This window comes from Grus americana, chromosome 10 (genome assembly GCF_028858705.1).
Source record: "Grus americana isolate bGruAme1 chromosome 10, bGruAme1.mat, whole genome shotgun sequence".
In the NCBI taxonomy this organism is placed as follows: Eukaryota; Metazoa; Chordata; class Aves; order Gruiformes; family Gruidae; genus Grus; species Grus americana.
Window position 1 is genome coordinate 18822366 of NC_072861.1, and position 16628 is coordinate 18838993.

A 16628-nucleotide genomic window follows, 5' to 3' on the forward strand; every position below is an offset into this window, starting at 1 on the left:
GACAAAGAACCATGATGGCTGCTCAACACATTTCTGTTTTCAGCACGTGAGCTCACCGTGTGTGTGTGGATCTGCAACGTCCGATGATTTAGGAGAAACCGCTGTTAAGTCACTGATACCTGGTACAAATGGGAACAAACCACAGCCCCCAGAAAGGCCTGACCTCCCGTACAAACCCCAGACTGGGAGCTGGGTGCTTTTGTACCAGTGAACATCTCACAGTCTTTGCTAGGTGAGAATGGAAATTGCCCAAATGAGTCTGTGAGCACAATGCTTCACAGACAAAAAAAATCCTTTCCCACTACCATAAAAAAAAAAAAATTCAAACCCATTCGAACATTTGAAATGAGACTAAAATAAGATAAAGAAAAAAAAAAAGAAAAAATTCCAGGGAAAGGTAAACCTCCATTTTGAATCACTATTTTGTGGTTGGGACTAACTGGACATTATTAGTAATAGGTGCCCGCTGTTGTAAATCCACTGTGTTGCCTCCTGGATGTCATTACTGAAAGTGAACTGTTGCTTCAGTGACTAAAGATTTACTTGCTTAATGCCTGGTGTCATCAACAAATTCAGGCTGGCAATGTCATCCTACTTGTCTAAGCTAATATACAGCTTTGCACTCTCCTTGTTTTTCTTCCCATTCAAACTTAGGGCTGAGTGTTAATGTCTCCCACCAACGAACATTACAGCTGAGGTGAATGAAGTGATGAATGAACACCCAGTTTGCACGTAGGTAACTGGAAGTCCGGCTGAGTAGATCGCATTATTTCATGTATCATCATTATGTTTGTATTTAAAAAGCATCTAAACAATATTATTTCTTCTAAAACTCTATCTCTTCAGTGCCCTGACACTGGGGATGAATTGTGCTGTGCATTTTGGTTGAGATTTGTTTTCTAAAAAATGATGGAACCACTTGGAGCTTAAATCATTGCTGTAATAAGTTAGTAAGTTGTCCCTACTTGAGAAAACTCTTGTGTCAGGAGTAAAACTCCTTGTTTGGCTGTGCTGCAAGAAATAGGATGGTATTTAATTATGACAATTCAAACTCATCTGGTTTCTCCGAGTGTAGACTATATTGATTTACAGTACTAATATAGAAAAGATGGAATTAAAAAGCTGATTTATTTAGAAACTTACTTATTCCTAAAAATGTCTGTTCAGCTCATTTTTAAATTTGATTCCTTATCCCAGGTGAATTACACTGCATTTCGGAATCTCGAGAACTGCTTCTGCATGATAACAGCTGATCAAAGTACCAGCATAGTTCAGTTGTTTTGGTTGTAAGATTGTTGTCTGTTGCTTTATTGGACAATGGTGTTTGCAAAAGAGAGATTAAGAGCACCAGAGACAGAATTACAGACCGTAGTTAGTGTATGAGACTTAATATTAGTATAGGACCACAGTCCGTAAGATCAGTGGCAAATGAAACCAGCTTTCAGGCAGAATCACTGTCTTGTTCTGAAAAAAAACAGTCAGGAAAAACCATGCCAGTGTTTCAACATGACAAATGATCTTAGGCAAGTTGAAGATAATCATGATTATTTAATATTCCACAGCTTTACAACGCGATATTCTGTGGACAAAAGATCAGAAGGCTGCTGAGTCCAAAGTTTTGAATCTTTGGGTCAATATGCTTCTCATGTCTTCAGCATTTAGTTTAATTTGGGAGGAAACAGTTCTGAGCTAAGATAAGATCTCAAACAAAATTGGCATGGACTCACAACATGGCCTAACATAACAATTTAATCTATCCTGTGCTTCCCCTGAAAGAAGGCTTAATAACTGTGGTATGATTTCACCTGCTGCTTCTAACATTTGCTCATTCTTTTTTCCTGAGCAAATTTGGATTATCAGATGGCAAGCAGCTTTGTTCATGGTAGACAAACTTGAATTCATTTAGGATTAATAACAATGGCTTCAATCCTGGATTCAATGGCAGTTTTAATGAATGGAGTCTTTGGGAGACAAATATTTGTTTGCGTCAAAGAGAAATAATTAATTCTCAATTTTCTTGGGTATCAGGTGATTACAGCACATATCACAAGATGTTTCCCTGTGCATCTAGCTTTGGGCGTACAAACTGCAGGAACATTCCCCAAGCCCTGGCACTGCAGATACAGGCCATTTTGACCTTGTTATTTCAAAATCTGAAGTTTCACAATGAATCATTTGGCGTGAGGAAAAAAGTGTCTCTTACTCACAGTATTATCTCAGGCCCCCTTGGTGATCTGGTGCTGGGGAGTAAGGAGAGAGAAAGGTCCACGTCGCTGTGATTCGTCAGCAGTTGTAGGTCGAGATAGGACTACTCAGATGGAGGAATCCGGGTCTGGATCTGGATTTTGGCCCAATCCTCACCATTGTCGTAGACGTGGACATCTTCCAAACTCCTGTGGGGAATCCCACGTTCTTTACTATTTTCCCTGTCTCTTGGGAAGCAACCGGAGCGCACGCCACCACCGTGCCCCGCCAGGGAGGAGCTGGCTGAGCCGCCCAAAACCCAGTACTCGCCAACCTGGGTAAAAATTAGCAGACTTCAGTAAACGTACCCAGAGGCATTTTTACCCTGGAAAAACATCACCCACGTTGCTGAGTTTAGGACAACAAATTAGAGCTTTTCATAGGCACTGGAAGCTTTTTTTTTTGCTTCTCCCCCCCCCCAGTAACATCCAGTTGCTTAATTCCATTTGAAATCACCCGCGGTAGGCACCTAAATAATCTTGTCCTTCATGCCTGTCAACATCTTGAGGCACCTAACCACCTTTAGAGATGTGGTGTGAAAGCTTGTGAACGATGCAATCCAGGAGGGAAACAAAAGACAAGTATCCCTATTTGCTGCCCAAGAATCCACAAAGAATGCTGCTTCAGCTCTGCTCTGATTTCTAATTAGATTATGAGTGATGTAGGACTCTGAAGCCAAGCTGGAGTTTGTGCTAGCACTTTGCATGTATGAATGACAAAGGGACACCACTTTCATATTGATTTAAGCAAGCCAGTGGAAGAATGTTTAAACATCAAGTCCTTGATGCCCCAGTTTGCCAGAGCACCTGGAAATATCAAATTAATTCCAGGTGTTCTGCCATTAAGACAGGCTTGCTGCTTTTACAGCCACACACGCAAAATGTGGCTCCCAGTTCCACAAATAAAAACTGAGTGGTTTCTGCTCCTAATGCCTCGATAACTCTGACATATTGCAAGTTCTGGAAAGAATTTTAATCTACATAGTTTTTTTTAATGGGGAGGGGAGCGAGGGGGGAGGGATTTTAAATATGCTGCATACAATTTGTGATGGTCATCTCTAAAATGCAGCTCCATTATCCTTTTCCATTTGGAATGAATGAGGCTAATTAATTTCAGGCCATACTTGATGAGGTCAGCACCATACGAAGGGTGCGTGCTAGACATTGCTAATCTCTTTCAGCTGAGAGTGATGAATTAAAGATGAAGCATTCCTTTGCAGGCCTAATTTAGAATGTATATCAAAAACCTACAGCAAATAATACTATACCCTACAACAAAGGAAAACTTGTTCTCTCAGGCTCCCATGTAGGGTTGATTTTAAAAGCATTTTCATTTCACTTTGGAATTCCAGCTGTGGATGGGTGAAACAGTTCAGAAAATTCAAGCTTTCTCTCTTTCTATTGCTTTTATGGACAAAAGTAGGCAAGGGGGGGCTAAGGGGAGGGGGAAACTAGTCGGCGTTTGATCCTGTACGTACTGTGATTCTGACTGTACGTTCAACATTTAGGAAAGCCGCCAGGGTCTTGTGCTCACCCAAGTACCTGTGACGTGACACACACACAAACCCCCCCACGGTGCGCGCCGAAATTTTACTGTTGGTTTTTTTAAGACTAAGGGGAAAGCTATCAAGTGTCCTGTTTTGTTCAGCATCATCTCAAGGATGTTTTGGTGGACGGTGCAGGCTTTTCCCCGGGAAGCAGGATGGGTCCGGCAGTTCTGCTGGGTCACCCAACGAGGACAGAAGAGCTTCCAAGCCAACACGGAGCTGTATTGCTCCATGGGGAAAAATACCTCCCTATGCACAAAAAGGTCCCATCACACCTAGGAGTGCAGGTAGCAAAATCTAACAGAAAAAGTCACAGCAAAAGCAACCACACCAGGTCTGGAAGTAGAAATTGCTACAGAGCTCTCAAATTTGCAGGACTTGGGGCTCAGCCAGGTTTTGCCACGTTTTCCATATGCAAAGCCCCCCCATAAAGTCCATAGGGGTTTCCCCGCGTGAGGGACCACAGGATTTGGCCCCGTGGGCAGCCAGAAATTAACCTTAATTGTCATTTCGATAAAACAGGGACTATGAAAACCTAATCCAGCCTCAGAAGGAGGCTGAAAACAATAGACCACCAGCTTCCCCACCACTTTGCTCTTTAATACCTGGCAGTTTCTTGAAATTCTTGACAGGTTGCTGCAGTGAGCTGAAGTTCCCAACTGGTGGCCATAAGCGGCTGCCGTCTTTGTATCCCAGTAGTCCTCATTAGAACAAAGCTGCTTCAAATTAAATCCAATCTACATGCCGAATCAATCTTTCAACCCTTTGATTGCTTCTGAAAATATTTATATTTCTTAATAATGCACATTTTGTCCCACAGCCTGTGATTAAACCCAGACAAGGTCCAGAGAAGCCTGAAGTATATGTAGAAGGGGTTATTTTGGACAGGAAAAGAAAGATAAAGAACACAGGTTTTTCCTATTGTGAAACCATTAGAGTGTATAAATCTAGCAATTGCAGTTGTATAAGCATCAGAGTGGGGTTGTAATAAATACAGATTGGAGTATTATAGTAACCAAATGGAGTTTATGGATTATGTTCACTAGTTCATATTTCTCAGCTACTACAATCTAACTAGCATCATGCTGCACCCAGCTCTATTAATATTCCCTATTAATATTCTCTTTACATGCTTGTGGGGAAAAAAAAGTTAGGAATCAACTGCCGCTCTGTGTAAAACAAACATGTTTAAAGAATCATGCCCTCCAAAGAAAAAAATAAACAAGGGGATGCTTTAAAGCAACTCCGTTAGAAGGGCATGGGCTGTGGCTGGCTGAAATCGGCTCCGTTCTGCTTAATGTTAATAACTTCCATCTGAGTGAGAATCTGGCCCTAATGCAGGGCATTTGCTGCGTGAAAATTGGGATGTAAAAATGAAGACAATTACTGCTACTATCCCTTACCCGGGTAAATTTTTAAGGTGGTAAATACTAAGCTTTGGCTGGAGATGAGAAACACACAAAGGCTTTGAAGCTGCGCTTTGTGGTAAACAGCATATTATTCCCTCCTCCAAAAGTAGCATACATCACAGGTAAGATATGTGGAGATGAAGGGAAGGATACATTCCTTGGCTGAGAAGTAGCCCAGATAGGGCCTGATTCTCCAGAGTGGGAATTTGCCGTCGATTAAGAAGGTGGTTGTGGCTGGGGACACAGATCAGATAAAGGCACTGTACCTGTCTCCCTCCCTAAACATAAATGACTGCCCTTGTCTATAATAAAAGGGAAAAATTGACTTCGGAAAACATGCCACGATAAATCTCCTGGGATGAAGAAGTACAATGCCTGGGTGAGAGGGAAAGAAATCCTAGGAATTAAAAATATAGAATGCTTATTTAATATCGCAGTCAGCAGCAGCATCACATGGTAAATACAGCTAATATACTTTAACGGTGGGCTGGTAAATGCTTGTGATGGTTTTGCTTGTGACAGTTTCCTCTTTTATAAAGGAGAAGAGGAAATATTTTCAGTTAAAATATAATTTGTTGATTCTTTCATCACCTATTTCATTATATTAAGCTGTAATTTCCTAAATATGTTGGGGGGGTGGCATCATTATTATATGTATATCCTGAGTCTTGACAGCTATTTTGCATTAATATATGATTAGGATGCTCAGTCTTTAAGGTAGAGAGAAGTTTTTTATCATCACCAAAAATAAGGGGAGGGGAGCAATGGAAAAAAAAAAAACCTCTCACAAATAGGGACGGATCCAAAATCTAATGACATACATGAAAATCCATTTTGGATCAGGCCCCCAGCTGAACATTATATTGTATAACCAGTATTTTCGGAATGTCTTCTATTGTTTGACAACCCTGATTTCATACTAAACTTGGAGTTCGTTTCCAAACAGAGCTTTTTGTAGAGAAACTTTAAATCATATCCCTTCGTGAACACACACATACCATAGAGGATATTGTCTTATTAAAGAGTTTAAGCCTAAAGGTGTATGCCTATTTTTAAAAGAAATTTTCTGATTGTAGATAACTGCTCAATTTGATTTAGTGTCCAATGATAGTGATGGGGTTGATAACTGAGCATTCATCGGTAATTCATCTTGTGCTAGTAGAAATTTACAGCAAAGCAGTGCTTTCCCAACACTGACAAGTCCTATTAATCTTCTTCAGACACATTTCAATAGGTGTCTCCATCTGTGCCCAACATCTAAACACTCTGGCATCACTAGGGACTTGGAGACACCTTCATTTCAGGTTACACTAGTGAAAATGTGATACTAGATTGTACTCTATTTTTAACCTAATTCTCTCTTTTCATTCAATTAGCCTTTCTTGCCTGCATTTTTCTACTCATGTGTAACATCCTTTTCCCAAGAAGAGCTTAAAAATGAGATTTAGCTACTTAAAGAGACAGAATCTGCCAGGACAAGAGCAACCAAGAGCTTAATATATAAAAACAGGATAATAAAGCTCACGCATACGGTGTGGAGACCGAATCGACAGCCGCAAAACACGTCGTGTATAGCGTGGCCATGAGATTCCCCTCCTGATGCACCTCTTGCAGGCATTGTTCAGTTAGGACAGGTCTGAAACCTCACGTCCAGCTTTCCAAATTTAAAAACAATTGCGGAGTATTTGGGGGGTTGAAATCCAGTATGTACCAAAACATCTCTGTTTGTTCAGGCTGCACGGGGATCACCACCATACATCCCCATTTCACTTTACATATACGGCTAATGCATGAACAAACACAGCACAGTCAAATTACAGCAATAACGTTTATGGGTGGATTATGTTCCAACTTCCTTGCTTATTATTAAAAGCAAGTAAATTGCAAAGCACATGGAAGAGGTAGGGTGCAAATGCGGGCGAATTTCCACTCGGAACCAAATGTTGTTTTTTCACTTTCAAAGCTGCAATGAGTTTGCTAGCAGACGCAGCACAGCTTTAAAGCTTACTCATTCAAAAATGCGTGTTTGGGTTCCTTTTTCTTTTTTTTCCCCCCCCCCGCTCCTTACTCCGTTTATGTTTGCCTTTCAAAGAAGAGCAGATGCACACCGTTTGGGTTTGGGTTGCTCCTACTTGCTCTGAACTTTCTTCTGAAAAGAGCGAACCGTGAGCCGTGCGTCTGCTCCCCAACTCGGAGGCAGTTTCAAACTTTGTTTCTGGCTTTATGAAGTTCTCTTGCGAGTTGTATTATAGATCTAAATGACCTTATTGTAGGTGGCAAGTTTAAATGTGCCATATTAATAACTTGTTATCCAAGACAAATTAAGTCCTTATGTGTCAAAAGCACTCTGCTCTGGATTACCTACAAGACAAGTATTTATTGAATAAACGTTGGATCCAATTTCATTTTAATGTGACTGACTGTATGCTTCAGCCCCTTAGAAAGAGATAAAAACACTCAAACCCATAACTGTGTTGCAACATTACACCTAACTTGTCTATTTCTATTATTGTCTCTTTAATGCGGCATATCAAAAGTGTTTGGGGTTTTTAAGGAAGAATTATTATTATTATTATTATTATTATTATTATTATTAAGTAAGGAGAGAGATGGAAAAAAAGACTGGCATTCAGCCTAAAGAGAAATCATTGAAACAAATTAATCCTATGCCGTTTAAATTGACATGGTAATCCATCATCAGCAAAGGGAAACTCTGAAAGCAATCTAGAATCTGCAGTGTTCTTTCACTGGCCCTCAGGCACAAAGACAGATAGTAAAAGAGGAAGAAAAAAAAAAAAATCATAAAAGTTAGCAGCGCCTTAGCAAAGGGAAGGGCTAGAGAGAGCAGCTTTCGCTTTTTCCTGCTTTCAACCGTCCAGTTCAGAAAGCAATGCTGATTAACCTTCAGCCGTTGCCTACTAACGTTTACTTCTCTATGTCGAATCATCTTCAGCTGCTGAGAATATGAATAATTTCAAATAGTGCAGAGCCCCCATCCTATATAAACTCTACCATTGAAAACTCTGCCAAACGTCAACTTGGGCATTTCTGCTTACAGAGGGCCTTTTATTAGCTTAAACTTGATAGTTCCAAATGGACAATAAATTCTATCTTCACAGCCCTGGAGGAAAGAGCTGTGCTATCCTAGGGAGTTTAATAGCCAGGGTTTTCATGAAAACCTGGGGCTTTTTGTTTGCCTTTGGGTTTGGGGTATTTTTTTTTATTTTTTTTTCTATCCCCTGCTTTCTGAGCAGGGCTGTCCACTATAATGTATGTTTCCCAACAGTTTTTTCAATCCAGTTTTAAATATCTAAAGTGATGAGACTTTGTGCACCTTTAAAATTTTATTATACTTATGGTCAGAAGAAAACGTAAACCTCTTGGGCCTTGAAAGCCCGTTGCAATACGGCCATTATCCCTATAATGTCAACAGAGCTACAAAACTCTCTAGAAATAAACCTTTTAAGAACAGCTTTCCCTGCCTCGTGTTTTCTTTTAAGGTCAGTGGTGCATCACTTTTTGGAAAACATTTTCCCTCTCTGGCCAGGTTTAGCAATCTGAAATAGAATGTATATTACTAAATGAATAGGTTTAAATTTAGACACTGAAAAAATAAATAGAAGAAGAGAGCTAGGGCAGGAATAATACCTTTCAGTTAGAAACAGACATAGTAGAAAGAAAAAGTCAGAACTTTAGTGCCAGGGGCAAAGGGGTGAAAGGCTGGCTAATATGAACCATATCCAACATCTGCCCTATTTTAATTTAGCAGGGATAAAGTTTCTTCTTCTTTATTATTAAGAAAACTTTATGTGGCAGAGAAACCCATGAGCTGTGTTATCAAAACTGGTTTATTGTCACACTGAAACTTAGAACTATCAAGAGTTGGCGGGGCAAAGAGATAAAAACTCCCCTTCTCTCTCCTTTTATACTCCGTGACAAGCCTGGGCTCGGGTCCTGGTGCCTGGGATGTCCTTTTCATGGCTTTATGAAGTGCTGCGCTCGGGGCTGTAATATAAAGGGGAGGTTAATTGTTCAGGATGGGTCCAAAAGATTGATTCTCCAGGTTGAAAATAATAATGATAAATAAATAAATAAATAAATAAATAAATAAATAAAAAGATCTAAAACAAAATACCGCTGTGAAGACGTTTGCGGTAGTTGCCCTCAGAGATGAGTGATGGTCGTGGTGTACAACAAGTGTAAAGAAGGGCTGGACTGGGGAGCTGTAGGAGAAACAGCCCGAATTTGCCAGGCTGGAACAAGATCTCGCTCCATCTTAAAGCGTTCCACCTCGATAGTGCAAATTCTACTATAAAATAACAAAGTGTACTAAAACACATGTGAGTAGCTGCAGGAGTAAAAGAGCAAATTGGTTTCTGACAAAAGAAGGATGAATACCTTTGGATAATCTAAAGTTAGGATTTGATTGAAAGCATAACATTCCTTTAAGCATCAATATGCTTAGGATCCAAACTATGGTTATTTTATTACCAGTTAATACTTAGATCAAAGCAAAACACTGTAGCTGGAAGGGACATTCTCTCTGGAAATAAAGTTCCATGTAATTATTTCCTATTAAAAACTAAAACTGGTCTTAGATTCAAAAATTTGTGCTTCCTTACATGTGATATAGTGCAAACTTGTCAAGAGAGAGCAGACGTGCCATTTTTCACTGTTTGCTGGTATCCCTTTGCTTTAAAGTTTTCAGTTTAGCTTTAACCCTTTGAATGTGAAAAATTCTCATCCGATTTACCTCAGGCAAACACAGGGGATTATTCTGGATAATACTGACTGATTTCCTACAAACAGGAATTAGAATTTGATATAAATTAACACCATTTTAAATAAAGTGTCCAAACGTAAGGAGGTAAAATACAAAGAAAATGATACGGCTATTGAAACTTAAACCTTAAATTGCAAACAAGTATTTTACTCTTGGGTAAAACAGCTCATCTTAATTCAATTTGGGACACAGAGTTTAAAATATGCACTCAAAATATTTCCAAGAAAGCTGCAACCTTTCAGAGGAGAGTGATAAGAATGTATTTTAATTATGAGGTTTTAAATGTGCAATCTATTTTTATTTTTTTTACTATCCCCTGATGTGGTACATAATATTGTTCAGATGCAGTTATATATCTATCTGTCTCTATTCCTGTCCAGGGAATTTTTTTGGTTTTATTTTATTTTTTCTTTTTTTTTTTCCTGATAGTTCAATCCCTATTTATGTCATCTCTGAGGCAGGCCCTGGGAAAAAAAAAAAAAAAAAAAAAAGGATCTATCTTTCTGTATTTATAAACTACCGCAGAATAAATAGGGAATGGTTCCTTTTTACAACTGGTGGGCTAGTATTAGTAGTAGCAATATGAAATATTTAGACACATTATTTCAAGCTTTCCGGCTGCTTTTGATTCTGCTAATTATTTTTGATCTGTCACTCAGAAATAATAATTAAAAAAAAAAACTTTAAAGAGTTCATTAGGACAGCGGAAAGGAAGACGAGTCAGATATAAGGCAGCAATTATAATTTGGTTTTAACATTTTTTTTATTTTTTTGCTGACTCCTCAGCTATATTGTTTAGTAGGAGGATGGCTACAATATAATTCTATATTAAGAGCTTGTTAAATGGGGAAGGAGCTGAGACATTCAGCTGGGATATTGTTTGCTAGCTCAATTAGTATCCAAAGAATTTGAAAGTACAATAAATGTATCTGAAGATCATATCTAAACATACTTACCAAAAAGTACCCACCTCTCTCAGCAGTTCACATATTTCTGTCTTCTGACTGGGAGGAAAAAAAAAAAAGCAGTTCAGATGTATAGGTTAAGATTGGCATATGGCAAGGTTTGTGCGAAATACAAAGAAACCTGTATTTCACTCAACAATTTCATTGCTTAAACATATAGTTTAGAAGCATCTTTTCCTTAAACATGTGGTTCAATAGCATTTTCTTCAAAGGAACAACTCGATGTGTTAAAAGATTTAAGAACAAAGAATGTGCTGCAAAATGCAAATTCTTACAGTGTTATACTGTGTATGCAATTATGTATGTAGGCAGATAGATATAATTTGAGAGTTATTAACTTTCAACATCAATGATGTACCCTGAATCAATACAATGTAACTACCTATTAAAATATAAACCAGGTGTGTTACCAGGCAAATACAGTCTGAGAAGCTTTTCTAGATTTTTTTTTTCTTTAAAGATTACAGCTCTACTATGGACAAGAAGCTCGAGAGATTGCTGCTGGTTTTAAAGATGGAGATTGCTTTGCTTTTTGCAATATCTGACGTTTCTAGAATGTTTCATTTCCTCCACGTTTGGGAAAAAAAAATATTAAAAAAACAAACCTCTGAAATGGTGTAAAGGGAATGAATTGCCTCACAAATATCCGTACATTTATGCACCTCCCGATGCATGGGAAAGAGAAAAGTTCCATTTCCATTTTTCCTTTGGATCAAGGGAAGGGAGAAAAGGGAGCAGGAATCATTTTAAGCCTTGCTCCCCCCTTCGTCGGATCGACCCCCCTTGTAAAGCCCTTTCTCCTGCCCTCCCTCCCCCAAACACACAGCCTAGCGCAGTTAACCTTGGAGCAGCGCTGGGGAGGGAAGGGTTAATGAAACCAAGCTCTTTACGACCTCCAGGGTCAGACTCTTCCTATCTGCAATCTAAGGAATTAGGTAAGGAGGTTATAAGATTATAGTGAAAGGAGTTATAGGCCCTCGTAGCCTCACACCTGAACATATTGGGCTAATCCACTGGGATTCTTAAAAATCGCTTCAGCTATGGAAAACTGTTAATTAGGCTGAGTCTATCCCGAGGTTTCCTGTTGCATTAGTGATCCAGCCGAGCTGCCTGCACTCTATAGGCACACATGAAATGCTCTTAATATGCCTATTTTATTTTTTTTTTCTCCCTTCTCCCCAACTAAAACCAGCATCAGCCACTGATTTCGGGAGAGAAAGCAAAGTTTGGGTGAAATTCAGCCCGAGAGAGGAACAAAAGTCATTTTTCCCCTCGTCCCTGAGCCCTGGGTGCCCGGCAGGCTATTTGCAGCTGTTTCTAACTTCAGTGTTTGTTTACAGTAGCAAAATTAGCACTTGGAGGAGAAGTGAAAAGCTGTTTTCACATCAGTTTTACTCCTCGGTTCCTAGCTTTAGATGTCTTTCCTCCCTCCCAACAATCAGCATCATTTAAAGTGCGGCTCAAACTTTCTCTCGCTCCTTTGACTCAGTTCTCTGCAGTCGCATCCTTTTTTCTGCTAAAGAAAAATACACAGAGAGAAGGTAGCGTTTGAACACGGCCCAAACATCAGTGATTCGAGGCAAAAAAAAAAAAAAAAAAATCCCGAGCATCCCTAAAGAATATATTTTAACGTGGTTTGGCAGAGCCCTGCCCTGCTCCCAGCTTTCTGCCCTTTGGCACTTAGACATTTGCTTGTCTCCAGCAAAGTTTTCTTTAATCCGCCGAGACACCCCAGGGCTGTACCTGAGCCACGGCTGAATTGCTCCCTACGACCGATAAAATCCTGCAGCGGCAACCCCCCAACTTCAATTCTTAAAGCACGGGCTGGTTTTAGCCATTTTGTCATTTGCAGAAATGCTGATTATTTTTTTTATGCCACTTGTGGTCACCCTCGAATGGCAGTAATCTGTAGATTACATATTACGAGCCTTGTCATTACGTGGATAAAATGAGGTGGTTAAACGCTAAAATCCATTTTACTCACCACATTTGCTTGGGGGCGGGGGGGGGGGGAGTAGGGGGGAAGGAGAAGGGAGAACAAACTTGTAGGAGAAGGATTTAAACCCCTCGCATCTGCTGCTAGAGACCTCCCTGCCTGGTGGACACACGGGGCTGGAGACCCCTGACTTCACCTCGAAGTCAGGCGCCCGTTTACTCCAGCCCTCGCTTTCCCCTCGCTCCTGCGTCTTTTGTCCCCATTTTCGTAGTGTCTCAGCATTGCTCTACAGAGGCGACTTTTCTCTGCCTTTTCTCCTGGATTTGCTCTGTAGCATTTCTAGGCTCCTACTCGCCTGCTCTCCCCCCGTTTCCCTCTTTCATGTGTGTCCCTGATCCCTCTCCAGCTGATGTGATTCTTTAGCAATGTGGGTCTTATCCCGTCCCTACCTTTGCCGGGTCTGATTAGATATTATTTTCTCATTGGCTCTGCTACAATGGGTTCCTCCCTTTAATCTCTCGATATATTTTCCCCCTCCCGCTATAAACAAATCCATGAAATTCACAGCCTCTCTCTTTGACACGACTGGCTCGTCTAATCACTCCATATCGATTTCCCTAACTCTTTTCATCCAGCTGAAGACACATCTTAAAACACTCCAAGCCAGAGTGTGCTCTTTGCTTTATACACACTAATAAAATGATTTACCCTTCTCTCTCTGCTCTCCTCACAGGAGAAAATCGTTCAAGTCCCGGCTATTTGTGTGTGATCAGTAAATATTTAGTGTGGCGACATCTTCAGCTCCTCTCCTGATCAATACGCAACCCAACAGGAGGTGGACTATTGTCCGGGTAGTGACTTGCTGAGATCTCCTTCAGATGAATTCTTTGCCCCCCATACAGTCTGTTATGATTTATCCTCGAAGGTAACCAGTAAAGAGAAATTGAGGCTTTAAAAACGTCTGTTTCTAACCTGTTTACCGTGACATTAAAGCACCTAAGCAAGGAATGGCTTATTCTTCCCCGTCTCCCAGCTCTCTTTGATGGGCTAACACTTTCAAAGCGATGCTAGAAAATGACCGTCAAGCCGGGCAGCCGTCGCACAGTTGCTTCGCATCCCTGCACCCCTCTGTCCCCTCTTCCCCGGCCCCTCCAGCAAAATCCCGTCCTGTCTCTGCGGTGCAATGTCACGATAAAGGGGTGATTCCCCGGTCGCACTCTGCAGCATCTCCAGGCACTGGACTCGCTCCCACAGCTCTGCCTCGGCGGGTGGGTAACGGAGTGCCCAGGGATGGAGGGTGCCCCAGAAACTTCCAGCCCACCTCCCTCCTTCTCCTCATCGCATCCCGCAGCCCTGCTTGCCCCAGGATCAGGCTGAGGCAGGGCTGGGGGCTGATTGCTTTCTTGTTTGTTCGTCTGTTTAGGTGGGGTTTGGGGGTTGGGTTTTTTGGGGGGGTTGGTGTTTTGGTTTGGGGGGTTTTGGGGGATTTGTTTTTGTTTGGGTTTTTTTTTTTTTAACGACGTGGAAAACCTGCAGTGAAGAAAAAAAAAGAATAATAATGGAAATGGAGAAGAGCTTAAAGCCCGGTTCCTGTGGTTAACCATACACGAGAGCTTTCCCAGGGTGATAAAATGGACAGAAAGAGAAGTTCGTGTGTGTATGTGTATGTTTTATCCTGATCTGTTATTTCACTCCTGGGAAAGCCTATGCCTCGAATAGGAAATATTTCCACTTGTAATTACCCCAGGACTGTGTGCTGTGTGCCCGCTGATCTCCGGTTAGATGTCTGTGCAGCACACCCAGGCGAGACAGCTACGCCTTGTGTGCGTGTGTCTGTCTTTGATGCAGGGCTGGGTGCCTATACACAATAGATACACAGTTATATCTGTAATGTGTGTGTGTGCTTACTCACATCATGTGCTGCAGCCTACAGAAGTGCCCAGCTATTTATTTTATTTCCGTGTGTGTGCATTTGCACATAAGCTATAGGTCGAAGGCATTTATCTCTGTAAATGTACATTGCATGCATACGTGCTGCATAAATATATAGCTCTGTATTATAGATGTGCGACTGTTATTCAAATCTAAAACCAGCTACATCCACCTGTTAACTTTGTTTAGAAACCACTTTCACTAATGGCTTTTCGCTAACTTATTCAGTCCGTTACTCGAGTATAGGAGGCAATGGAGGGGAAAAATCCATATGAAACCCTGCTTACAGCCTCTCTTCGAGAGGACACTTTACACACCTTGCCTAGACAGGGCTCCTATAGAGCGCTTATCTCTCGAATATATCTTTATACTAATGCATACTTAATTGGTCTGTCTTGACTGTCCATATAAAACAATTTAATTAGGGTGCTTTCTGCTTTGGAAAGAAAGAAAAAAAAATCTGCCCAGCATTTATTGTATTTAGCACCAATACAGGCAGAAAATGTTGCACAAGTTTTTGGTTGAAAGAGCACCTATGTGTCCATTGAAGGGCGTTGATCCGAAAAGACAGAGAGGACAAGTAAAATCGATTTGAAGCGACCCTCTCTGTCCCTTTCACACCATTCAGACACTCCATTCCTTCTAAGACAAAGACCCAGCGCCTTGGGAATGCTGGCAAGGGGGAAAAAAAGGAGGAAAAAAAAAGGGGGGGGGGGAAAGGGCTTCAATCCCCCCAAGCAAAAGGGAGAACTCTGAAATTCCTTCATATTGCTGTTATTTACCCCCCAAGATATGTTCAACTCCAGGATTTTCTTCAATTCGGCATCTAACATTGCTGCTGCGAGGAATGTCCCTGGAAGGGGAGGAGGTAATTATGGCTATTAGTGCTGCGAGCCCAGCCTCAACCTTGGTCACTCGCAGGCTTTTAGGGTTAAAATAGCCCTCACCTCTGACCCCTGCGGAGCAAAGTTGTAGCTATCGCCACAAGTTGGGCCAAAGTTTTCAAATCCAGGGCTGGGCAACACCGGAGGGGGCAAACTTCTCCCTGGAATTATTTTTGGTGGGGATTTAAATCATCTTTAGTCTATTTAATTGCCTTTCCCTCCTCCTTTTGCCAAACAATCCCTTTCGGAGAGGTGGGGGGGGATTTCGAAATGCCCACTACCTTTCCCACTGCTCTTTCCATTTAGGTTTAATTTGGCAGTTTGTTTTCAAGCATGAAAATTATTATCATCAAACTGAATTACTAGGTCATCTTTTCATCCACGGATCTCAGGAATAAAGGGGGGGCTCCCCCCCTTAGGTTTTCCCCATCACGACCCGTTCAGCTTTACAGAAAAGAAGCGTTTGGAAAAGGGGAGAAAAGATGAAAAGATTGAATTTGTCTCCTGTGCTTTCTGCGCACCTTCACGATCCTCCTCTGCAAGGGGGGATTTTGGAGCTGGGGGCGGGGGGGTGGTGGTGCACAAAGTGAGGAGAGGAGAGAGCCCACAGATGCAAGCACCCCTCTGGCAATAATAAAAATTCATTCAAGTAGGCTATGTCTCCATCTTCCATGTACTGATTAGACTTAACAAGAGTGGAAACTTGTGTAGACCATATTTATGGTATTAACGAGCAGTTAAAAGATTTATCCTTCTTCTGATCAATATTGTTCGTGCCCGGCCCCCCCACCCCCCCGCCCCGGCCCTCCCCGAAGGCTGCAATGACAATCGCCTTCATACTTTTTCATCACCGATCGAGGTGGCAAAACCCTTTTGTAATTTTCATTAGCCCAGTAAACATGCAATTAACATGCAGCACTGTGGTTAAC

The 16628-nt window shown here is 41.2% G+C and overlaps 1 long non-coding RNA gene across 22 annotated transcripts in view; it reads right to left on the minus strand.

The window, feature by feature from the left end:
• Nucleotides 1-16628, minus strand: part of LOC129211046 (uncharacterized) — a 36834-nt gene that overhangs the window by 16518 nt on the left and 3688 nt on the right. For 14 of the 22 annotated variants that reach the window (XR_008578747.1, XR_008578746.1, XR_008578745.1 and 11 more), the window contains exons 2-4: nt 10939-10986; nt 4396-9204; nt 2208-2393 (exon numbers count right to left, since the gene is read on the minus strand). This is a non-coding gene — a long non-coding RNA (uncharacterized LOC129211046). Of the gene's footprint in view, nt 1-2207; nt 2519-4395; nt 9205-10938; nt 10987-11552; nt 11685-16628 lie in introns of those variants that run through there. The other 8 variants (XR_008578737.1, XR_008578735.1, XR_008578728.1 and 5 more) reach the window with 8 other exon arrangements.